Source organism: Lemur catta, chromosome 4 (genome assembly GCF_020740605.2).
Source record: "Lemur catta isolate mLemCat1 chromosome 4, mLemCat1.pri, whole genome shotgun sequence".
Lineage (NCBI taxonomy): Eukaryota > Metazoa > Chordata > Mammalia > Primates > Lemuridae > Lemur > Lemur catta.
Window position 1 is genome coordinate 116240094 of NC_059131.1, and position 25696 is coordinate 116265789.

Here is a 25696-nt window from a genome sequence, read left to right on the forward strand (position 1 = left end):
CCTCGGCAGGCCATTTATAGGCTTTCATATTCCAATAAGGCTTTCTGGAATGTACATTCTGGTTGGATGATAAAAACTGTCAAATTCTGATTGGATAGTGCAATCCAATCAGAACGAGTATTCTAGAAGAGGCCCTTTGAAAAGAGAAATTCACAGACCAATTGTGATTGGATAATGACATCCAATCAGAATGGGTATTTTACAATACCTCATTTGAATATACGAGGCTATAAATTGTCTGCCATGGGTTGAAGCTGTTTCTTTTTTCTTTGGCTCTTGAGAGCTTGCTGAGAAGTCTGTTAGTTTTTCATTTTGCTCTGGCCGAGAGATTTCCATTGGTGAGGGCTTTGTGGCCAGAACCGCCTTTGAATCTCCTGGGAAGAGAGCATCCTACAGTGAGCAACACCCAAGGAAGGACCGACCTAGGACTTGAGAGGGACTTGCTGGTGAGCATCCTGTCGTGAGAGGCAGGTAAGCAAGGACTCAGTTGGCACGTGGGAGGGATTTGGTCCTCGGTACTCAGAGGCCTTGTAGACCGGGAATGGGCACGTGAGTGGGAAGGGGCACTGAGTGTGTGTGTAGGGGGGGGGACACTGTGTCCAGGTTCTGCTTCTCCTCCCCATAGCGGTTTGTGTAGCTGCTGGGTGTAAGTACAGCAGGGAGATAGATCGGGGTGATGTTCCCCAGACCCGCCCATCGGTGGGCCTAAGTTGTCGGTTGGTTTCCGGTGGATTTTGCAGAGTGGGTGTGAGGGCATCAGGTGAAGCTTAGCCTCTGTACTACAGGGGCCAGTGTTAGGTGATGCCCTTTAGCACCACCACGTTCTCCACTGTGGTTTCATGCTGGGTGGGCTTAGGTTTCTGCTCCCAGGGGTGGCTCTGCAATACAATGTGAATGATGGTGAGTGGCGGATATCCTAGGCTTGTGCTGCTGCTGGCATTGAAAGTGCAGAGGAAGAGGGAGACTGTTCTGTGAGGGCCCATGGGGCAAGGACAGGAGAAGGGTGTAAGGGCGCCATGGTCGCCAGCCACGCCCTGCACAGTGCTCCTGGTGTCACCCACCCTTCACAAGCTGCCAGGTTCCAGGCAGTATGGCAGAGAGGCGGTCGCCCCCAAAGTCAGCAGCAGAAGCATCTGGTGATGTGTCCACCTGCGTCTCCCACCCAGCCCCAGCCCTGGCTCCTCCTGCTCTCATCCTTAGATCTGTTGGCCCTTGTGCTCTCACCCAGGTGCCTACAGTTAGCAGCTTCTGCGGGGGTAGGCTGCCCCCTACATCTGCCCTGTTGATACGGGATTCAGATTCTGGAGCTTCAGCAAAGTTTTTAAAGTGGAGGTGATGGTAAGTTGGCAGGTGGAGGTTTGTGGAAATTCATTGATAGTGAAGTCAGGTTCAAGTTATCAGCTGAGAGTACGTATGGAAAAGGAGGTCTTAGTGGTTTGTGGAGGAGGTACAGAGTCACGGAGGACTAGAAGAATGAGTGGAAATGGGAAATGTTATTGAGGCCTAACTGGAAGTTGGGGATCACGAATTTATATCAAGACCAGTCAAGATGAGTGTTTTCTCCTACTGATTTCTGTTTCTTTTATCTCTTCCAAATGCGAATTCTGGAACTATAGCCCCATAGGGCGCTGAGAAGATGAGTGTGGGGGCTGGCCTGCTAGCAGCGCAGTGCAGCTTGGCAGCAGTGGCTCCACAGATAGAGAGGCCTCTTCGGGTGACCCAAAGTTGGCATAGCCCAACTCCAGGGCCTCTTCCAGACCCTGTCACTTTCCGTGCTGTTTCCAGGAAGAGACCAGCCAGGGCCGTGTTCAGATGGGGTTAGGAAGCCAATGAGGTGTGATGCAAAAGGAAGATGTGTATGCTATCAGGATGGCAGGGACCCTGTCGTTAAACAAGAAGTAAGTCTCCACTGCGTATGTTTCTGTCTATGCCACCATGAAATATTTTTAATAGTACAGCTCCTGGGAGTCAGTGATTTATGCTCTAAGATGATATGCTTATATGAGTTGGACATTATAATTTTCAGTAATGTTATGATTGGCCATTGATAGAAACATCCTGAAAGACTGACTTATGAAAAAGGGAAGGTAAAACCTACATTTGTGGGGGCACAAATAAGCATTTGAATCTATTTTTGATTAACCTAAGATATTAACATGATGAAATAGCCAGAATAGTTATAGTCAATCATGGAAACTCACCTGAAATCCTGTCCCAAACGGGAATAGTGCTTTTGTTTTTGATAAAATAAATTGTAAAATAGAAGAAGATGGTGGTGATCAAATTCTTACACAGTTGGGAAAGAGTGGATGTTAAAAGTAAGGGAAGAGGATGCGAAACAAACTGGTGATGAAACAGAAATCAGAGAAACAAGCTGGAAGGATGACAATTATGGGTCTTAGTTCTGTCAGTACAGTAGTAAACACTGTGTAGCATGGCAGTGAAAGCTGCAACTCAGAGCCACCTTTGCAGCCAAAACATAGTCTTCCATAAGAAACCTCCAGCTTGGCAACTCTGTTTTCAGAATAGTACCAAAGCAATATGTATGTATCATGTGAAAGAATTTATTACAGGTAAAAATGAAAAAGACTTAAGTACAAGCTGTCTCATGAGAAGGTCAGCACACACCACCGTGCTCATTCGAGAAAATGGAAGTGTATCTGCTCTGTCCTTAATTTCTTCTCCTTCACTCCTGTTTCCACTACAGCCTACAGATGGAGGAGACACGAGCACCATAATCTCACCCATCAAACTTGTCCAAAAGATGGTATCTAAGATCCCATCGTGTCATCAAATAACAGAGGAATCTGTGTTTTCTTCTGAAGAAATCTCCTTTTCCGTGTCCATCTCTTAGAAGCAGAGAAGAGAAGAAGCTCTGGGGGCGTCATCTCCAATATTCCTGACTCTCCAGCATGATGAAACCACGGGAAACATAATAGCAGAAACTTTCCCCTTCCAAAGGCCACAGCTGGGTCCAGAAGATCTCCTGTCTGGTACCACTTCTGCATATGGCCTCCAGATAATTCTGAAGCTCTCTGTGTTCACTGCACGAATGAGTTCAGCAGAGGAAAGGATGGGAAGGATCTGGGCACCAGCTGTCTCATCAGACACACGCAGAGAGCACAGCGCTCCGCTGTGCTGCAGGAGAATGTGGACCCGGGCATCCTGCCTCTGTACTACATCCACCCAAGCCAGATACCTTCTCTACTGTCTCCAGAGGTGGATCTAAGGTCTATGTAGTCATCTTCAGGAAAACTGGTCAAAGAGTCCCCTTCAGCTTCCTCCTCCCCTGATCGGCTGACTGAGGACCTGCCATTGCATTTGAACCCTGGCGATGTGCTGATGGAAGCTGTGTTGGTGTTGTCATCCTCCAGTGACGTTGGGGAGGCCGTGATGTCCTTTCCTGAGAAGCATCAGTCCCACGGGTTGAGGCCTGGAATGTTTGAGTGTGGTGATGTCTTCCAGAAGAATAAAAAGGTCATGAAAAGAATGAAATCAGAAGGTTGGAATCACTTTTCATTGCCAGTCTCAAGGCAGCGTGCAGATACTGCAGTTGTGTCATCAGTCTGGGAAAGAAGAGTGATGTGGGAAGAAGCTGTGTGATGAGACACCTGTACAGATGGCATCCTGAAGTAGTCAGGAACCAAAAGAGCTTTCTCTGTGAAAGTTTGGCAAATTGTATGCCACCTTTGTTTCTGCAGAAAGTTCCTTCTCCAGATGAATTGACTTGGGAACAATGGTCATAAGATGTAATCAGGTTATGTTTCCTATGAATAGCAAAAAGACCTCAAAGCTGTGGAATCATTTTTCTGTTTGCTCTGCACACTGAAGTTGTGTGATTACGCTGTGTCCAGATCAGCAGAGGAAAGAAGCCAGTTACCCTGGGCACCCGTTGTCTCCTGAGACATTGCAGAGGCTCCACAGCAATGTGCTGAAACCAATGTCTCTGAGACAATGCAGTCCTCTTCTCTGGACATATGTGTGCCACTGAGCACAGAATTATTAGGACCTCCCTCCTTTGGTGGCACCAATGACATGTTTTATGATTCTCACCCAGTTGCAAAAGTAACATCACAAGTCTAATAGCTGCAATGGTCATACTTGACTTTCCGTCTTTGTAGACAATGTTGGCTCTAACAGACTGCTCCAATACTTGAAAACTCAATGTTCCTTGCCCTCCCCATCTTACTTCTCTAGAACAGGTATCCCAGGTACGTGTGGTAATGTGAAGCAGATAATTGTGTCACATCTTAAGAAAGGTGAGATTCGGATCCAATTCACTTTGGGAATAGGTATGAATAACCGGACTTAAGAGGACCTGACCATTTAAAGGCTCACTGGGTCTCCTTCGAGTTGTCAGTGTAACCACACTGTGAGGACTACCATTGGTCAGCACTTTTTAGATGTGTCACAGATTGTGGCAATAGCAGCAACAGCATTCAGAAGAAGCTAGAATGATGGTGGGATGTCTCAGATACCTCAATTGGCTTTCAAATTGGTATAATGGTGACTGACAATCCAAGCACAGAAACGACATAGAATGAAGTACAGGAGCATGCAGTGCTTCAGCCACATGATCAACTTGATTGTATATGTGAGGAGAGTAAGAGCCACAGAGTGGTGCAGAACTTCCTTAGCATTGCACAGAAGATGTGTTATTGGGTACATCAATCATTGAAAGCCAAAAAGAAGCTAGCAGAGATGCAGAAGTCATATAAATTGCCACAGCACCATTTTATTCAAGACATTCCATCCAAATGGAGGACATCATTTCATATGTTGGAATGACTCATTGAACAAGAAAGGGCAATTAACGAGATGGCAACAGAGTATAATTTGGGAGAACTGATCGCTTGTGACCAGTGGGAGGTCATCCAGTCTCTGATATGCACCAAACTTTTCCATGCTAACAGTCGGGAGATAGCAACACCAGTTTCTGCTTTAATCCAAGTCATCCCCATGATCCACATTCTCAATATAAAAATTGAGGTCCTCTTTGAGGAGACGGTGGACATGGACACCATGCTAAAGTTCTTGAAGGAGTCTGTGGTGAGCTGATTGTCCACCATCCTCCATGACCCCAGATACACATTTGCTACAGTGTTGGACCCTCATTACAAATCTTCTCTGTTTACACAGGAGGCAGCAGAACAGCAAAAGTGGGCTTCAATCAGGGAAGTATGGAAATTCTGAGTTCTATCCAGATGACATGCCTTCCTCCAATGGGTGTGATTCATAAGAATTCGTTGGAGAGGATAACTTGTGGTCACTCTTGGCCAAGATGAAGAAGAAAAATCTGAGAGCAAAGCTACCTGAGGACATGGTGCTTGCATAGTTGGCGGAGGAAGTGCTTGATAAACAGAGCTCTGAGCTGCTTGCTTACTGGAACCTCAAGAAGTCATCCTCAACAGGGCTGTCAAGTTTGGCCATCAGAGTTTTGGGCTGTCCCCCAGTTACCATCCCTTCAGAGAAGCTGTTCAGCATGCTCACTGAGAACAGTACCTTCGGCTAGTCCAGGCTCATGATGGAATATTTTTAAAAACTTATTTTTTTGAAAGCAAATATTTTCTTAATATATTTTCAGTATTGAATCTCACGATGGAGCCACCAGACTAGAGTTGCTATTGCTGCTTAGGCATTAGCAGTTGGTACAAGGGGCTGTGACTGTGCCCCGGGCCATGTATGTTACCAGACCAGACACTGAGGGTCACTCTCCAGCTTTCACCATAATGTCTGCAGGTGCCCTACTCCTACTCCTTCAGGCCAGGTATAGTGGTGTGTTTTTTAAGAAATCTGTTAGAAATAGCTCGTCTTGTCAACTATGAAATAGGACCACTAGGTTTTAATTTGTAACTAAAGTTTTTTGAAAGTTGGGGTTTAGTAATTTGTCTTACTAGAATGGCAGAGAAAAGTAAATAATTTTATTCTGTAGGTGTTTTACTTCAAATTGGTATTATGGAGACTGACAATCCAAGCATAGGAAAGATGTTGAATGAAGGGGAGCATATGAGCATTGCCGTGCTTCAGCGGCATGATCAATTGGATTCCAGATGAGGACAGAAAGAGCCACAGAATGGTGCAGAACTTCCTGCACCATTGATTATATAAAAACCATGAATCAGGTACTGGATTTTAGTTTAGCATTGCTTTAATTGCAGCAAGACAGCTTTTGTGCCTGTCAAATAAAATCTGTAAATAGGAGGTGGAGGCCAAGCCATACGACCTTTGGAGTTTTTACTACAGGCTCTAAAGCTGTGGTCCCCAACCTGGGTACTGGTCTGCCGCCTGTTAGGAACTGAGCCATGCAGCAGGAGAGGTAAGCAGCAGGCAATTGAATGAAGCTTCACCTGTTTTTACAGCTGCTCCACATCACTCTCATCACTACCTGGGCTGTACCTCCTGTCAGATCAGTGCCAACATTAGATTCTCACAGCGTGAACCCTACTGTAAACTGCACACGTGAGAGATCTAGGTTGTGAACTCTTTATGAGAATCTAATGCCTGATGATTTGAGGTGTGGATGAGATGGTGATGCTAGTGCTAGCACTGGGGAGTGGCTTTAAGTACAGGTTATCATTCTCAGAGAGGTTTGACAGCACAGAGACCATAATAAATCAATTGCTTGCAGAGTCATATGAAAACATTATCAGTGAGGATATGTTACAATGGTGGAACAATAGAAATAAAGTGCACAATAAATGCAATGCATGTGAATCATCCTGAAATCATACCCCGCCACCAGTCCCCTGGTCCATGGAAAAATTGTTTTCCATGAAACCAGTCCCTGATGCTAAAAAGGTTGGGGATTGGTGTTCTAAAGTATGTCTCAGGGTACAGAGAATATTCTGGAAAGTAACTGTTTACTGCAACAGAGACATGGCATTTGAAAACAAAACTAAAATTAGATGTATCATGTCAGTTACATGGTTACTTGCTACCGAGAATTTTCCCTTTTCAAGTTTTATGTGGTTTGTTAACTCACAGAGCTCACAAGTTTTTAATGTGAGCTCCTTTGAAATTTGCTCCAAGTTTGTCAATTCATGCTCATTGTGTAGCCAGTGCTTAATATGACAGGTTTCCAGCAGATGATCTGCTGCTTAGTGTCTCTGCGCTAAGGAAGGTGTCTTGTAAAATGTCTGCATTGACCCACTTGTTTGTTCAAATTATGTGTAAAATTCTTTTAAGAGAAGATGGCTTAATAACAGGGAAGAAGCTCATAAAACAGTTTTAAGAATAGCCTTAGGTGTTTGGATTTTTTGTTTAATGGTAGGGAAGATTCAGCCATTGTTGGGATATTTTAGAATCCCAAGGACATCAGAATGAAGTATTGGTTGTCAGATTCTTTGAACAATTATGTCTTCATAGTTTTTGTTTTATGTTTAAAAAGGTGGTTTCTCAATCAAACCAATTAAATGTTCTGAGTTAGAAAAATAACTCATTTACCTATGACCTTTTAGAAAAGTTGCTGTTCTGTTAAAATACTATAGCTAAGCTTAATCAAAATTGCATCGCATTGGCTGTCTTGGTGTATTTATAAATGGTGAACTCAATTTCTGGAATTAAATTTATTTACAATTTTAAAAAATATTGTAATATATTATTAATGTAATTACATGAGATTTCTACTGATAAAAAGTTTAGTTCTTAATGGCTTTGTTGCAACATACATACTCATTCTGCAATCTTATTTTTAGAACTTAGAATGTTTATATAACTTTAAACATACAGTGAAGTAAGACAATACTACAAAGGATGCTTCTTAAACCCTTAACCAAGACTCACCAATTTTTAACATTTTGCTCCACTTTTTTTTATCATTTGCTTTGTAACTCTTTACAAACATACTTTATTTTTTACCATTTGAGAGTAAATTGTATACATAATCACCCCTAAGTGTGTATTTCCTAAGAATGATTCTTTTACATAATTCGAGAATAATTACCAAAATCAGAAAACTTAACATATATACAAAATAATTACGAAATTCACAGTCCATATTGAAATTCTACTGTTTATCTCAATAGTCTCCTTTGTAGTGTCCCCTACACTGTGGTTCAGGACCCAATCCAGGATCACACATAACACTTACAGTTTCATATTAGAGAAAAAACTAATTCAGCCTTTTTGCAGGGGCAAGGAGAAGAGGATCTTTCATGATCTTTAAAACTGTGAGGAGTAAATTGCTAATTATTTATAAAATATTCCTTTAGTTTGTCTTTGTCTGACATTTTCTCACAGTTAACATAATTCTTGGTGAGTTTGTGATTAGCCTCCTAATGTATGGTTGTATCATAATTTTTTTTTTTTTTTTGAGACAGAGTCTTGCTTTGCTGCCCAGGCTAGAGTGAGTGCTGTGGTGTCAGCCCAGCTCACAGCAACCTCAAACTCCTGGGCTTAACCGATCCTACTGCCTCAGCCTCCCGAGTAGCTGGGACTACAGGCATGCAGCACCACGCCCGGCTAATTTTTTCTATATATATTTTAGTTGGCCAGATAATTTTTCTATTTTTAGTAGAGACGGGGTCTCGCTTTTGCTCAGGCTGGTCTCCAGCTCCTGAGCTCAAGCGATCCACCCACCTCGGCCTCCCAGAGTGCTAGGATTACAGGCATCAGCCACCGTGCCCGGCTGGTTGTATCATAATTTAACCATTTATATTGAATCGTTATATGGTTTGGAGGGCTTTTTTTTTTGCTGCTAAAAATAGCAGTGTGATGGTCATGTTAACTCAAAACTTTGCCTACATGCTTAATTTCTTTCCTTAGAATAAACTTCTACAAATGGAATTGCTGATTTACAGGATGATATTCCTTTATATGGTGTGTTTTGATACTGACAGATAACCTCATTTGAGAGTTCAGCAGTGAGATAGTTTGCATGAACCTTTGTTAATTTGGGGCTCACTTGCCAAATCAATGCTAGTAGGTAACAGAGTGAGTGTTTAAAACCATAAATTTAGTTACACTCTTCTTTCTAATCACAAGGGGTATTTGATAAATTTGTGGAAAAATCCCAAGGTACCAGATACAATCTATAGAAATTAATGTGATTTAAACCAGATAGGTATGGCTAAAACATAACAATGGTAGAACAGTTTTATGACTATTTCTCAGCTGTCCTTATTTTCTTATGTTAAAATGTGGCATTAATATAACTTTGTTCCCTTTATATTTACTGAAAAGTATATATGAGTCCTCTAATTCTGTTTTTGTAAGAAAGCTACAGTCATTCCACCAGTGTCAACACTTGGACATGTAAGTTGTTTGTAGTTTCTCTGTTTTCAAATAGAGCCTTCCAGAAATTTACATAGGAACTTGCTGATTTAAACATTTACCAAAAAAATTCAGCTACTTCCTGTGTTTGGTACTTTATTTCACTTCCTAAATCATCTTGAAATCAGATATATTAGTGACATTTTTTCTGTTAATAGAGAGTATTTTCTTAATATATGTTACATTATATATTTATATTATGAAATTTAGTTAAGGAATGGTAAGAAACCATAATTCTTAAATGTCTAATTGCTCTGCCTCCCCCCAAAGAGACAAATTACATGTCATAGTAACTGATTTAATAGTTATGCTAAGATTTTTCTCATTTGTTGTAAGTTTCACCATCATATCATTCCAAATATAGACATTTAAAAATTACTCTGTGACTGGGGTGGGGAACAGTTCTATTTGAGCATTATCCACCTATTGGCTAAGAAAATACACTTTTGCCTCATAAAGAATTTTCCTTCTTTCCTAAATTGCCAGTTTTATCTTCAGTCACCTCATGGTCATCTCTATTAAATGTTTCAGCTTTCAACATCATGGTGTCAAATATACCTCAGTGAGAGCTGAAGTGATACTGATAATGGTTTTTAATGCAACTATTTCAGAATTGTATCTGAAGTTGTTTCTTTAGTTATAATTTTTCAATTTACTAGGTGTCCCTGTTGTCTGAGAATGACAGGTGGAATGGAACTGGAGCCCGGGTGCTTGTACAAATCAGTGTTAATATGGGAGGAAGAGTGGAGTTATTTTGACCTGACCATATTACAATAGGTTTGCTTGAAACAATGGCTTTAGTTCAAATTGTGTTTGTAGGATTAAACATATTCTCAAAATCTGAGATACGTGTGTGTGTGTGTGTGTGTGTGTGTGTGTGTGTGTGTGTGTGTGTGTGTGTATTTAGTCAGGAGGAGAAACAGTCAGGAGGGGCCTCAGGGTCAAAAACAGTCACAGTAAGGGGAAACCACAGAGCCAAGAAAGGCCGCAGAGCCAGGAGTGTCTGCAGAGCCAGGAGGGGCCTCAGATGAGGGAGAAAACAGAGAGCCAGGAGGGGCCACAGAGGGAAGAGGAGTTTCAGGACCAGGAGGTGCCTCAGAGATAGGAGGATCAAAGGGACAGGAGGGGACCAAGAGTGAGGAGGGGCCTAGACCAAGGAAAGGAGACAGAGAAAGATGGGACACTTGGACAGGAGGGGCCTCAGGTTCATGAGGGACTATAGGGTCACAAGAGGGCTTAGAGCTTGCATCACATAACCAGGAGGGGACATAAGGCATGAGATGGTTACAGAGCCAGGAGGTCACAGAATCAGGAGGAGACACAGAGCAGGATGAGTAATAGACCCATGAAGGGTCTCAGGGCTAGATGTGACCTCAGAGACAGGAGAGGACACAAAGGCACAAGGGGGCACAGAATCAGAAGGGGCCTCAGGGCCATCAGAGGACACAGAGCTCTCAGGTGCCTCAGAGTAATGACAGGCTACATAGCCATTAAGGGACTCAGAGCCAGGAGGGGCCTCAGGAGGGTTTATAGAGCCAGGAATAACCTCAAGGCTAGGAGGGAAGTCAGGATTCAAAGTGACTTGGGGTACTGTCACAGAACAAGGACAAATTCAGCCATGAGAGGCCTAATGCCAGGATTGGATACAGGGCCAGGAGGGGAGACAGGATAGGAGTGGCCTCGGGCAGGAAGGGACAGAGCTGGAAGGAGTCTCAGAGCAGGAATAACCTCAGGGCCAGCAGGGGATACGAGCCAGGAGGGGTCTAAGAGTGGGGAGAGGCCTCAGAAATAGCAGGAGGGTCACAGGCAGGAAGGGACACATCCAAGAGGGGCCTGAGAGTTAAGAGGGGACACAAATCAGAAGGGGCCTCAGAGCCTGAAGGGGACACAAAGCCAAGAGTGGCCACATGACCACGAGGTGACACAGAGCCAGGGAAGGTGACTGAGAGCCTAGAGGGCCCTCAGAGGGAGGAGGGCCCACAGAGCCAGGTGGGACTATAGTTCCATTGGGGCACAGGTCCTTTAGGGCAGCAGTCCCCAACCTTTTGTGCACCAGGGGCCAGTTTCACGGAAGACAATTTTTCCATGGACCAGGTGTGTGTTGGGGGGCATCTAACAGGCATAACGGATGCGGTGATGGGAGCAATGGGGAGCAGCTGTAAATACAGGGGAACTTGACCTGCTGCTCACCCCCTGCTGTGTGGCCTGGTCCCTAACGTTTAAGTAATAAATCTATATAACAAAACATATGTACATTAAAAAAACTGTATGTAAAGATTCGCTTTACTTCTGAAGGGATAAAAGTAGGCAGAATACTCCAATCCACAAAATAATTTTAAAATAAATTCATGGAAATTAAGAAATTACTTCTATCTGTGCAAGATTCATATTACTGCTCTTCCCAGGATTATATCCTTAATAAACTTTTACTAGAACTTTCAAATCGTACATGCTAATTGCCCAGAAATAACAAATTTTATCACATTGTGTGCATATTTTAAGCTAACACAAGACGACAGTGTGTTTGTGTATATGTATAATAATCAAAATGACTTTTATTCTTACTTGATATACCTAAATACTCTTCACATGTCAGCACACATACGTATCTATGCCACCTTTTATGATCACATATTATTCCATCTATGGACACAATCAAATTGATTTACAAAATCCATCATATGCATTCCTCTTAAGACCTTATTATTTTAACTTCTGAGAAAAACAAATTGTATGATCTCTATTTCTTGAGGATATTTTAGTATAATGGAACTGATGGGTAAAGGGCATATACAATTTTTAAATGTGTAGTTACAGTTGCCTCGTTAGTGCAGTAGGCAGGCAGCGTGTCAGTCTCATTTGTATGTAGTTACCACCAAGTTGTCTATTTGAAAAGAAATCAGCAACATAAACTGTAAGTACCAGTATAAGTATTTTCCATGTTTAATATTAGTATTTAATATCTTCATTCTTACAAACTTTCTGGATACATTAATGGTATCTCATTTCTCTTTTAACTCAAAATCCTTCTCTTAGCAGAGACACTTAATACTTTTTCCTATGTGTGGGGGGCACTTGTAGATCTGCAAAAAAAGTACTTTGCCAATTTGAAATTAGAGGTCAGCTTTTTCTTGTTTGATTTGTCACCATCAAGTTCTAAATTCTTTCATATATTTGGGTGTTCCCAGATTTTCTATTCTGTTCCATTCATTTATCTGTCTCTTCAACTGTTAATAAATGATTTAATTTGTGAAAATTAATAGCACATTTCGATATCTACAAGTGCAAGTCTTATTCACTCCATCACAAAATTTTTCTTCATGTCATCACAATAGTAAAAGACAGACACCATGTGTAACTCAAAAATTTGGAAACCTTATTACTTTTATTTAGCTCCTGTAAAATTTATTAAGAGCTCATATTTTCAGAAAAATGAGTCTTCCTATTGAAGACTATGGTAGCATCTAACCACTTCAAAGTCTCCTTCTAAGTTCCTTGAGTAAAGGACACATTTACATAGTTTTATATTGACGTAAAATGGATATTGAACTTCTTGCTAAGATGTTTTAGCACAGAATTTGATACAGTGTGTGAACTGTTCCTCTCGTTATGTACCTTTCTATAAGGTGTATAACATAATGATTTAAAATGTGTACATTAACAATAAAACACCGTATATACTTGTGTTAGTTAAGTAGCTAAAATTGGCAAGAAAGTGTCCTAGAAGGGGAATCATGAGTGAACGGGGAAGCAGCTGAAGTTTTGTTTTTGTGCTGCTGCCCATGAAGATGGCCTTGGTGCTGGACCCCTCCCAGGTTTCCACATCCCAGGTGCTGCGGGGCCCACAGGGAGGACAGCCGGGAGCCCTCACTGACAGGACTCCGGGCTCCCTCCAGTCTGGGAAGGGCGTTTCCCCCACACCCGCCAACTGCACCCAGGCCCGGAATGGCCGCTCCCATTACCTCTTCTTTCTATCTCTGGCATCCAAGACCTTTTTCTTCAGCGAAAGGATCCTCTTCACTTTTGCTATGTCACCAGCGCTGGCAGCTTGGTGAATTTTGCCGAGATCTTTTTTCCAGATGTGGTACCATGGCTGTAGGAAGGCGCTGTCACCTGCCTCGCCTTCCAGGCCCACTCTGGTCTTGTCAGGGCTGCTGAAGGGGTCCAGTGCAATGAAGACAACTCGATCTGACCACGACCTCCAACAAGGGAAATCCCAGTTTCCAACTTCTGACAGGAGCAAATCGCCAGGCAGCACCAAACACAGCCAAGCAAGGACAAGCACCGCCAGAGCCGTTAAAGCAAGTGTGCATGCATGCATCAGAGAGCCGTCACTGCACATGAGCACAACCGCCAGCAGGAAACCGTTCCCCCAGTGACACACTCTAGAGCACACGGACTCCGGGCTGTTCTGGCTCTGTTGCCCACATGTCCTGCATGTGTGGCTGCAACTCAGGCCCCTACGTGGGCTGGCGGAGCTCACCCTGGGCTGCATCAGGGTTGCCGAGCATGGCACCCGCTGGGCCTATGGGTTACCAGCCAACTGAACTCTCTGCTGACCATGGCTATAAAATTATAGACTCTAAATAAAGCTATTTTCCCAAATCTATTAGAAAATGTGTTTTTCTTTTGAATACCTAAAGTTGGTGCAATTACTTTTCAAATATGAGTGGTTTGAAAAGAGGCTGTCCATGGAGAGCTAGAATAAAATACGATCCTCCAAGATTTGGAAAAATAGAGAGATTTCCCATTCTTGGGTGATAGCATTTGGGCTGGGGCTGGTTAAAGTCCCTGACCTGGTGTTTGCTATATAGGAAGGATCACAGGGAACTGGCATGGGTAGACTCCTGTAGCCGTTTGGTCTCTCTCTGCTGACTGTGGCTATAAAATTATAGACTCTAAATAAGATACGCACATCTCATTGATACATTGAAGCTGAAAAAAAAAAATCAGTCAAGACCCAAAGATTACCTGGCCACAAAATATTATCTGAAAGCCAGCTTAGGCTCTTATTTCTGGAACTTTTTTCTTCCCCTTTTACAATTTCTCCTCTTAATCATTCCCTTAGCTAAACTCTTTTTATAAAATCCTTGGCTATTCTGGCAGACTGCTTATTAAAAAAGGAAACCCTCTTGAAAACCAGCAGATTTTTTTAAAGAAATATTTTGCCATTCAGACCTTTTTTAAAAGTAAAACATAAAATTCCTATAAAGACACCTTCCCTATAGTAAAAGAAATGGTGACATTATTATCTTCAAGGATGAAGAATTGAGTCCAAGAAACTGTCAGAACTTGTCAGAAGAACTCTTGTTTTCAGCCTTCTCACATATTTCAGTCATATTTTCACAGTTAAGTGTTCTTTGTACAATCCAGTATATTGATAACTGAGTCAAACTGCTTTACCCAAAATTTGGTTGACAGCCTTTATAAGATGGCCTACTTAAAAAAATCTTAACCTTATCTCATTTTGTCAGAAAAATGATTTAGATCCAACTGGTTTTTATAAACTGGCGAGTTTATATGTTTTACTATCTCATGACTGAAATTCTAAAATGAAAACTTTAAGACCTTTATGTGTGTGTATATATATATACACATTATATATATATATATATATATATATATATATATATTTAGGTATATTGATGCATATACACATGCACTATGTCCTATGTAATGCCTACATAATAAAATCTGGTATAGTCAGCAAAATTGGTTTAAATAAATGAGCACTCAAAATATTTAGTAATTAAATCAAATTTTCAGTTCACATGACAAGAAAAGTTTTATAAAATTAGAAATGTCTTCAAAGTTGTCAACATACTTTCTTTTTTTAGCAAAAATTATTTTTTATTATAATAGTGAAATTATTTTACTGTATTTCACCACTACATAGTAATGGAAAATTGGAAACATTTTAAATGTTCAACAATTGAGAAGATTATTGTAGTTGTATAAACTAGAATATTACACATCAGTTAAAATAACCAACTTGAGCTATATAGATCAACATGGATAAATCCCAAAACCATAGAATAGCAAGTTTCAGAAGAGCATACATGTTACCATTGATATAAAAACAAACAAACCAAAAATACACATTTACAGATACAAACATACGAAGTAACAATGTAAATAAGTAGAGAATATCAGCAAACACAGATGAGAGTGGCTGTCCACAGTGGGAGAACTGTTGTCTAGGGGATGATTTTACATAGATACATGAGGACATTGAGTTTTGTAATCTTTTACTTGTTAACAGGGGAGTAGGTGGTCATGTTATTCTCTGTTCTTTTCTGTTCATGTGAAATCCTGTAAAAAATTACCAAGCTTCCTATACTCTAAGAGGGTTGGCTGTATCTCATGTCCCCTGCATGTCCCCTGCCCCCACAGTGGCATCACCCCTTCAACATACTTTCTTGCCTGGGTTTACCAGCTTACTGGTGAAGGTTTTTGCATCCATGTAACTTTCTGTACTGCTTTCAAAGTCTTTTGATTATCACTTTGGTTAAATCAATGGCTACTATTTTACAGTGTTCTCTGATTTTGATTTGGTCAAATGTTTTGAGCCCTTTAACATCTTTGACAAACCTCCCCTAAATTGAATTCTAACTTAAGCATCTTTAACCTTGAATTAATTATGAAAATTTCCAGTTGAGTCCCTGGAAAGATTCAAAATATATATCTCCCATCTTAATAGGATATTAAATGATTAGAAAAGATGCCTGCTATTATAATTTCTTCTCAAGATTATACTGACGATCCTGGCAGGATCTGTGAAGTAAGATAAATATTTGAAAGAATAAAAAATATTGTCATTATTCACAGATGCTATGATTGCTTATGTTAAATATCTAAAGGAGATTTTAGTTAAGTATTAGAAACAATAAAATTAATAAGGTGGCTGGATACATATCAAAATGTAAAATTAATTGAACATTCATAAACAAGTAGGGATCAATTGTATGAAATAATTTTTAACAGGTACTATTTAGAAAATACTTCATGAAAATATGAAGTATTTAGGGGTTAATATAATAAAGGATGTATAAATCCTTTATGAAAAAATTATAAAATATATTGAAAAACATTTTTAAACAAATATGCAGAGATATAAAATATTCTTAAATGAAACATTCAGTAGAGCACATATTCTTTAATGAAACATTCAGTAGAGCAAAGATACAAATTCTTACCAAAGTGATCATATATTTAATGTAATTGCAGGCAAAATCTCAATGGGGTTTTTCTGGCACAGAACTTGAGAAGATGATCCTAAAAATATATAAAAGAATAAAGAATAAAAATAGTCAAAACACTCCTGAAGATAGACGAAGGTACAGGGATTTTCCCTACTGAGATGGGTGTATACATACATAATGAGTGCGATGCGCACTGTCTGGGGGATGGACACGCTTGAAGCTCTGACTTGGGGGAGGGAGGCAAAGGGCAATATACATAACCTAAACTTTTGTATCCCCATAATATGCTGAAATAAAAAAACACTTTATACTCATTGAGATAACATACTGTTCATTGTGCGATAGATAAATGGTCCTGTGGAACATAACACAGAGCTCAAAACCAACTTTTACCTGCCTGGAAATTTGATTCATAAATGAGCAGTTAAGTCAAGGTCAGACTAGCATATACAGTAGTAACAGATTCTCCTTCACATTTCTCACAACACAAATCCAGTGTGAGTTGGCTGGGGTGGGTGAGGGTGGGATGCGTAATCTGCTCCCCAGAATCACTCAGGGATCCAGGCAAAAAGCAGCTTAATGATCTTGTAGCTGTACGTTTGGGAGCCTTGTGGTCGTTTTGGTCATTATGGCCAGAGTAGCAAGAACGAGAGGATCATGTGCCAGCTCATAAGTCCTTTGACTTAAAAGTGACCGCTCAGAGACCTTGTCCCATAAATTAAAAGCATGGTTCCACCTATCCAAAAAGGAACTAGGAAATGTGGAGAACTGTATGGAGATTCCATGAGTAACAAATATTACTGTTAGTGAGGATTGAAGATCATGGGGAAATCGATAGACTCTTTAATAGATTTAAAAAATAACAGTCTTATGGAGAAATGGTCAGGTGACATAAAGCTTTTCACAGAAGAGAAAATACACTGTCTCAAAGTATATGACATGATGCTAAAATTCATTTGTATTAATAGAAATTAAAATTGAAACCAAAATAAGGCACCCTTGTACACCATCTTTTTGATAAGGTTTAAAATGTGTGAAAATGATCAGGATGTGGAGGAACTTGAACATTCATCTAATGTTGGTTGGGGTGTAATAGTAAAGTAACTTTGGAAATCAGGTTACCATCGAGTAAGGTATTGAACCTATGCATTTCTGTAACACTAGAATTTATTTCAACAGACCATGAGTACAGTACTCATTCAACAGAATATGTGTATAAGAATGTTCATACAACATGACTCATAATAGCCCCAAACTGAAAACAACCTAATTTTGGTAAAAGAAGACTGAATCAATAAATGGTAATATAGTCATACAATAAAATAAAGTTCAGCAGTGAAAATGAATAAATGCCAGCTAAATGTCTCAACATAGATGAAGCTCAAGAACATCAAGTTTTTGTTTTTTTGAGACAGAGTTTCACTCTGTTGCCTGGGCTAGAGTGCCCTGGCATCTGCCTAGCTCACAGCAACCTCAAACTCCAGGGCTCAAGCAATCCTTCTGCCTCAGCCTCCCAAGTAGCTGGGACTACAAGCATGTGCCACCATTCCCAGCTAATTTTTTTCTATATATTTTTAGTTTTCCAGCAAATTTCTTTCTATTTTTTTTTTTTTTATTTAAGTAGAGATGCGGTCTCGCTCTTGCTCAGGCTGGTCTCGAACTCCTGAGCTCAAACGATCCTCCTGCCTTGGCCTTACAGAGTGCTAGGATTACAAGTGTAAGCCACTGCGCCTGGCCCAGTGAATGTCATTTTAAAAATTCAAATATTAGCTTGATTTAACTATTTAAAAAGTACTATCCAATTGCCCATCAACAGGCAAACTTTGCAGTAGTTGAGATAAAAATGCTGTAGGTAACATAGGAATTAGAGATGTACTTTTATGTAAGAAAATGACAATTAGTAAGACTTTAATAGGTTGTGAAATATATGTTTTACAATGTTGATAATGAAAAATAACACCCTATTAACACCCACTTTATCAGTGCCTCCAATGCATTATTTTTTAGGATAATCAAATGAAGTTGTCAAATAGAATGAGTATACTCTTTTTTGTGCACGTGTGACATTGATCAATTTTTCTCCCCAGGTGGCATGTTAATTCCATCCAGGCTGCTCCCCAACAGATTAAAGTATTAAAAAAAATACTTGATTCCTGTGGGGGAAGAACTGTTGAATTGATCCTCAAATTTGGAGCCCAGCCCTCAGAGACTCTCTTCCCCACACCCAAGCCCCCAGGCTGTGCCTCCCCAAAGCTGAGCGCACACCTGGGGGCTCAGTTTCTCCTGGTTCCTATTCCTCACAGCTATGGTCGAGCTGATTTACTGTCACCCTCCGAACTCATGGACGTGGCCGGGAAAGTGCCTCAAAGGGAGGGGGGGGCAAATGCTGGTGGCAGAATCAGGACAGTAGACAGCTGCAAGTCTCCGACCCCTTCCTACCCTGTGTTTTTGTGAAGCCTGTCTGCTTGGCTCCTGGGGCCCAGTCATCCCAGCATCCTGGGAATGAGCCTCAATTATGAGCCACCTGAAAACTTGGGACATCTTGCTCCGCTGGACCAGTGGAGGCGGCTAGGTGAGAGGGAACGGCTCGAAGGACATCAGGGGTGAAGCTAGTGGGTGCCCCTGGCACAGGGACAGAGAGAGGAGGACTTGCCTCCATGAAATAACAGGTGGGTGGGGTCAGGAGTGGGGGAGTGTGAGGTCACAGGGGTGACATTGTGACGCACCTGGAGCGGAGTTGGGGATTGGCCGGGCAGGCAAAGGGTAGTGATGAAAAGCTGGTTGCCGAGCTTGAGTGCAGCAGAGCCCGCATGGACTTGAAGGGCTGAACTTGGGCTCCAGCACCCGCCCTTTGGCTGTGACCACCTTCCTGTGGTCATGTCTCAAGGTCACCCTCTTGCCTGCCACTTCCAGTGAGTCTCATCTATTCTACAGCTTCCTGCCCTCTGCTTCCTAATCCTCCATGACTTCTCAGTTTCTGGCTGCCACAGTCCTCCACTTTGCCACTTTGGTTTCCAGAAATTTCGTCCGGAGCCAGCCCTGCTTTCCAGAGTCTTCAGCTTACCTGCTCATTGTCCCCTGTGTGTCCTGTTTGCCTGGAAGTCCAGATGACCGCAATGGAGACGGCCACTTGAGTTTTCTGGATCGCTGTGCCTGTGAGAGATGCGTCGTACATGCGCGGACAGAGAGAGCTTCATAGCAAGGTCGGTTTTCTTAGTGAGAAAGCCCACGCAGTTCCCACTGTAGCCTGGGCTGCAGAAAGAGAATTCAGGTGGTGGGAATGAAAGTGGCCACCTGAGAGAGGTCCTTAGAAAATAAACCATCAGAGAGCTCAGCTTTGTTCCTCACAATGAAATTGGAAAGTTTTCTGCTATCTCTCAATGATGTCCCGACTTGTGAGGTCTTCCTCTTCTGGAAATGGAGGGGTTGGGCTTATATCTGAGGTAAGTCCTACATCTAGTCCTAGTGAGTCATCAAAAGGGCTCAGTAACTTAATGACCTCAGAGCTGGGCCCTCTTTTGGCCACATCTATAAGTCCAAGCAGCCTGAATTCTTCTGGATGGAGGAGTGATGTTTTTCACATTGATGCTTCTGACATCAAGTTTTTCCTGAAAATGCCAAGAATGATCTCACTCGCTAGGAGATTCCCACCCCTCATGTAGCCCATTTATTTATTTATATGTTTATTTAATGGTAAAATTTTGTTCATTTTTGTTTTATTTTGATAGAATAGGGTACAAGTTGAATTCTGTTACATGTATATGTGATATAGTGAAGTCTGGGCTTTTGTACCCATCACCTGAATAGTGTGTATTGTACCCCATAAATAATTTTCATCCCTCACCCCCTCCCGCCTCCCTCCTTTTAAGTCTCCATTATACCATTCTGTGTGCCCTGGTGTAGCCATAGTTTACACTTATAAGAACATACGGCATTTATTTTTCTGTTTCTGCTTAAATTTATGGTCAGATGATTTTTAAGGTTATAAATGAGCTTAATAACTCTGTAGGATACAAGATCAAACTACAAAAATCAATTGTTTCTATATACTAGCAATAAACAAAATGAAATAAAAATTTCTTTCAAAATAGTATGAAGAAGAATAAAATAGGAATAAATTTAGCAAAAAATTTGTAAACCTGTACACTGAAAATTATAAAACATCACGGAGAGAAATTTAGAAGATAGGAATAAGTGGAAAGACATTTTGTATTCATTGATTAGAGATTCAGTATTGTCAAGATCACAATTCTACCCAAATTAAACTCTAAATTCAAAGCAAGTCCTATAAATATCCCAGTAGACATTTTTATTGGAATAGACAAGTTGATTTGAAAATTTATATGGAAATGAAAAGGACTTAAAATAATGAAGACACATTTTTTACATAAAAGAATGAAGTTGAAGGACTTATGTACCTGTTTTCAAAACTTACTATAAATCTCCAGTAATCAAGACATCATGGTGTTGACACAAGATCAGGTATATAGATCAATGAAAATTATTTGAGAGTCCTTAAAAAATGTTTAAATTTATGGTCAGATGATTTTTGACAAAGTTATACAGTCTTTTAACAAATAGTGCTGAAACAATTGAATACCCATAAGCCAAAAAAAGCATTATTACTTCACACAGCACATAAAAACTAACTGAAAGTGGATCATAAATCCAAATGTAAGAGCCAGCACTTTAAAATTGCAATAAGAAATAGGGAAAAAATGCATTACCTTGTGTTGTGGAAAATGTTCATACAGACAACATTAAAAGCATAGTCCATAAAAGAAAACATTAAAATGGATTTTTATAGAAATTACAAAGTTTTTCACTTCTAAAGACACCATTAAGAAAACTAAAATACAAGCCACACACTGGACGATGAAATCACAAATAATATATCTGATGATAGACTTGAATCCAGAATATATAAAGAACATGTAAACCTCAACAATAAGAATAAAACTAAAAAATGTTCAAAAGACTTGCACAGACATTTCACCAAAGAAGATATAAGAATGGCTAATGGGCCTATGAATGATGAGCACATTGTGATAATACTCAACATTATTGACCATTAGAGAAGTTCAGATTAAAACCATAATGATATACTATTACATACCCACTAAAATGACTGCAGTAACCCAGAAAATAACAAGTGTTGATGAGAATGCAGAGAAACTGGAATCCCCACATGTTGTAGGTGGGAGTGTAAAAAGGTACAGCTACCTTGGAAATCAGTTTGGCAATTTCTTAGACTTACCACACAACCTGGTAAGTCTACTTCTGGGAATCTCTTTAAAAGAAATGAAAACACGTTCATACAGAGACACATACGTGGATGTTTCTAGCAGTGTTGTTCATAATGGCTCAAACTGGAAGCAATCCAAATATGCATCAATTGGCAGATGATTAAAGAAATGTGGTATATACATACTATGGAATACTATTCAGTAATTAAAAGCACACTACTAAGTACTAAAATCTGGATGAAACTTAAACATGCTGAGTGAAAGGAGCCAGACCAAAAACGTCTGCATATTGTGTGATTCCATTTACATACAATGTCTAGGAAAGTAAGTTTATAGAGACAAAGTAGGTCAGCATTTTTCTAAGGTGGGGAGTGGGAGACGGGATTAACTGCAAATGATTGTGAAGGAACTTTTTGCAGGTGATGGAAATGTTCTAAAACTGGATTGTGGTGATGTTTGCATAAGTACAAATTTATCAAAACAATTTGAGTTTACATTTCCAGTGGGCAAATTTTAGGGTATGCTAATCATACATCAATTAAGCTATAAACGTAAAAAGGAAGAAGAAAAAAGTTATTAAGTGGTGTTTCTTTTGGTAGACACTTAAAAGCTTATTTACATAGTAAGCTTCTGTTACGATAGTTAGGAGCTAAGAAGTAATGGCTTTGGTTTCAACATCAAAAAAGTTTAGTGTATGGTATGATTTCATGTTAAAAAATCAGCTTACAATGGAAACATATGTTAGGAACAATATTTTTGTTTGTTTAATAAGAGGGTAAAATTTCTTGTGACTTAAATTTTATAAATTTCCTATATTGGATTTATAAGTAAATTACCACTGATCTCATCACTGCTTAAAACACAAAATTATATGTACCAACTTATATTGAACTAAATGAAATGATAATGGATGCCATTCTAAACGTTTTAATTTCATAATATTTTTACAAGCTGCAAATCATAAGGATTTAATGTATTAGATAAATTACAATTTCCCTATCCTTATCTACCTTTAAGATCTTAGATAAATCATTCAGTTAATTAATAAGTTTTGAAAGCCTGGAAAGTTTCTTAGTAAAAAACAGACACAAAACACTTATAAATAATGATAATATCTATTCTTGTTATTTTTGAATGGCAATGGCTTAAGGACAAAATATATATCCTCCAGTTGCCCTCAGAGGAGATATATATATATATATATATATATATATATATATATGCATGCACATACAGTATGTTCAAAATTATACAACACAAATAAATATGTATGTGTGTGTATATGTATGTGAATATGTGTATATTCATCTATTTCAATTGTTAATCAATTGTTAATATGTGTTGATGGAGAAAAAACAGTAAAACAATTCATGTTTTTTTTATTCTCTAGTTCTTTTTTTCTGTCTGGAAAAGGTTATTTTAATTAAAGATGATATTTAATATAAATATTATATAATTTCATTTATAATATATAAATTATATTTTATGATATATAATATTTATATTTAATATGAAGACACTTAATTTAAATAATTATATACGATACGATAATTAGAGACATGAAAATATGTATACAAGAAACTAGATATGATTTCCTTCTTATTTAAGAAATTAATAGTTTATCCACAGGACAAATTTAATATGATATATATGTATTATTTAATATACTGATTAGTTAATTATTTGTTAAAACCATAGGGAATTTTTATTATTACCAATTTTTATATTTATATATCTGTGTATGTCTAAACCTATAAGTCCTTTCCTTTAAATTATTATATAAATACTTATAAAGCAGAAACAAAATGAGTGACATTTTTATTTAAAATGACTGGGCTATTTTATGCTTATGTGGAAGTTTCTTCTTGTAATTCTGTTAAATTTTGGTTATTGTTTTTTACACTCCTAAATCAGTTTTTAAAAAGAAGTCTTGTTTGCTTTTCATAATTTATTTTCAATTACAACTGTTACAGTGTTTTTAAAATGTATGAAATTATTTCTGACATTAGTTATGATTTATATCATGTCTTCTGTAACTACTATTTTTTGTTTTAGCTTTCCAAAATTCAAAACAGTAATTTTGTTCTACAAAACAAAGGAAAATAGGAATCATTAGGTTTGTTAAAACTCTTTAGGTTTTAAATAATTCAAAACTGTTATGAGAGCCATTGTCCTTCAACCTTGGTATTTAAAAACAACAAAAAAGTAAGTTTTACTTCCCTCTGTGCAAAAATTAAAGTGCTCCAAACCTGGCAAATCCAAAAGAGAGTTGATATTAGGTTAATTATATATTAGTAAAACATATTAATAGAAGTATGTTTTAATAACTGTGTACTTTTCAAGTTAAAAGAAGCATGCTGCTATTTAAACATAAATACTGAAATATAAACTATCAGATTTTTCTCTAGGATTCTAGGCTCACAAATCCTTTTTCATGTTTTGTTCATGAAAACTCTGACCAAGTGCTGACTCAAGTATGTGGGAATCATTAGAGACCTACTGCTTATTTCAGTATTTTGTTAGATCTAGTGGCCAAGCCATATCCACCTTGTTTGGGATCTATAACAGCAATAGAAAAATGTATGAAAACTTCCATTGATTTAGTTCCAGAGTTTCTACTACACTTACTGGTTCCTATTCTCCACAGACTCTTTTACTGGCAGTCACCTGGCATCCTGTGAAATATTACTGCTTTCATCTTCAAAGGTCTCTATTCATTGCTGCTTCACTCTGAATCCAGCCACTCTTCGTTCATCACCTAAAGAAAGAACCCAACAATTACTTGCCAGCATTTTGGGAACTATTCACAATAATTTAAACCTTATAGACAAAACAACCTTGATTTTAATGTGGTTTTATGTGGTTAATAATTTAAAAAAACTAAAAATTATGAAGCTGAGTATGCTATAAGAAATTTAAATCAGGCCTTGAAATATAAGCTTCTCACAGAAATAAAATAATTCCAGATGGTTGCATTAATTGCCATCATTCAGATATATCAATTGCCAAAAGATAAAGAAAGAAATATTTATTGTTGTGGTAGGTATGATTTTAGGTTAGTTCACGACTATGAAATGCTTTAGAAACAAAAAGATGTCCTATTATAAGATGGTGAATTAAAAGCCCTAGTATTTCTATAGGCCATGCTCCCTAGACAAGCAGCTGATTAGCAAATCACAGAAATGGTAGAGGTCATTGATTTACATCCAGAAACCTGACTTTAGCTTGGTCAAAAGGAGACACTAAGAAGAGAGAAGCAACCTCTAATATTTGGAAACTCACCTAGCACTGTTAAGGTTTGGTGTTGCTAGGAGTAGACCAGGTATTCATAGCAAGGTGATAATATTTTTCTGCTTAATGTAAATAATTCCACAGAGCACTAGCTTCAGAAGAGGCCGCACAGTGATTGTGGTGGATCAAGAGAAAAAGAACAACTCTCTACAGTCAGGTTTGTATGAACTAAAATAAAATCTTAATCCCCCCAGCTGTGATGGAATGGACGTCCTCTTGGCAAAGGGCACTGCAGAAATAACCTAAGGCTCAGATACTGGCTATGAAACGGTAGGTGCACCTTTATCCTTTTGGAGACATCATACTTTATGACAGTGAGACACCAAATCATGAACAGACCTAAGGCTATAGAAGGAAAATAGCCTAAAACAAACCTATACGCCTTCAATTTACATAAGAGACCTCTTGAGTTTCAGTAAACATCCAATGGCTTATCTCTCATTAACAGATTTCTTTTTATTTTTATTTTTTTATATTTTTTATACTTTAAGACAGAGTCCCACTCTGTTGCCCAGGCTAGAGTGCCATGGCGTCAGCCTAGCTCACAGCAACCTGAAACTCCTGGGTTCAAGCAATCCTCCTGCCTTAGCTTCCCGAGTAGCTGGGACTACAGGCATGCGCCACCATGCCAGGCTAATTTTTCTATATATATTTTTAGCTGTCCAGATAATTTCTTTCTATTTTTAG

At 39.1% G+C, this 25696-nt stretch overlaps 2 long non-coding RNA genes across 4 annotated transcripts; one reads left to right on the forward strand and one right to left on the reverse strand.

The window, feature by feature from the left end:
* Window positions 1–1156: 1156 nt before the first annotated feature.
* LOC123637402 lies at window positions 1157–2751 on the forward strand. The gene is made up of 3 exons (XR_006734845.1): window positions 1157–1338; window positions 1786–1898; window positions 2708–2751. It is a non-coding gene; the product is annotated as an uncharacterized LOC123637402 (long non-coding RNA).
* Window positions 2752–15941: 13190 nt separating this feature from the next.
* On the reverse strand, window positions 15942–24461 carry LOC123636538. 3 transcript variants are annotated; one of them, XR_006734578.1, is made up of 4 exons: window positions 24347–24461; window positions 19537–19724; window positions 16467–16545; window positions 15942–16044 (listed from the first exon to the last, which is right to left on the reverse strand). It is a non-coding gene; the product is annotated as an uncharacterized LOC123636538 (long non-coding RNA). The 3 variants fall into 3 exon arrangements; XR_006734579.1 differs by having other exon boundaries at window positions 19537–20080; window positions 24386–24442; XR_006734577.1 differs by lacking the exon at window positions 24347–24461 and having other exon boundaries at window positions 19537–20204.
* Between the last annotated feature and the right edge of the window lie 1235 nt (window positions 24462–25696).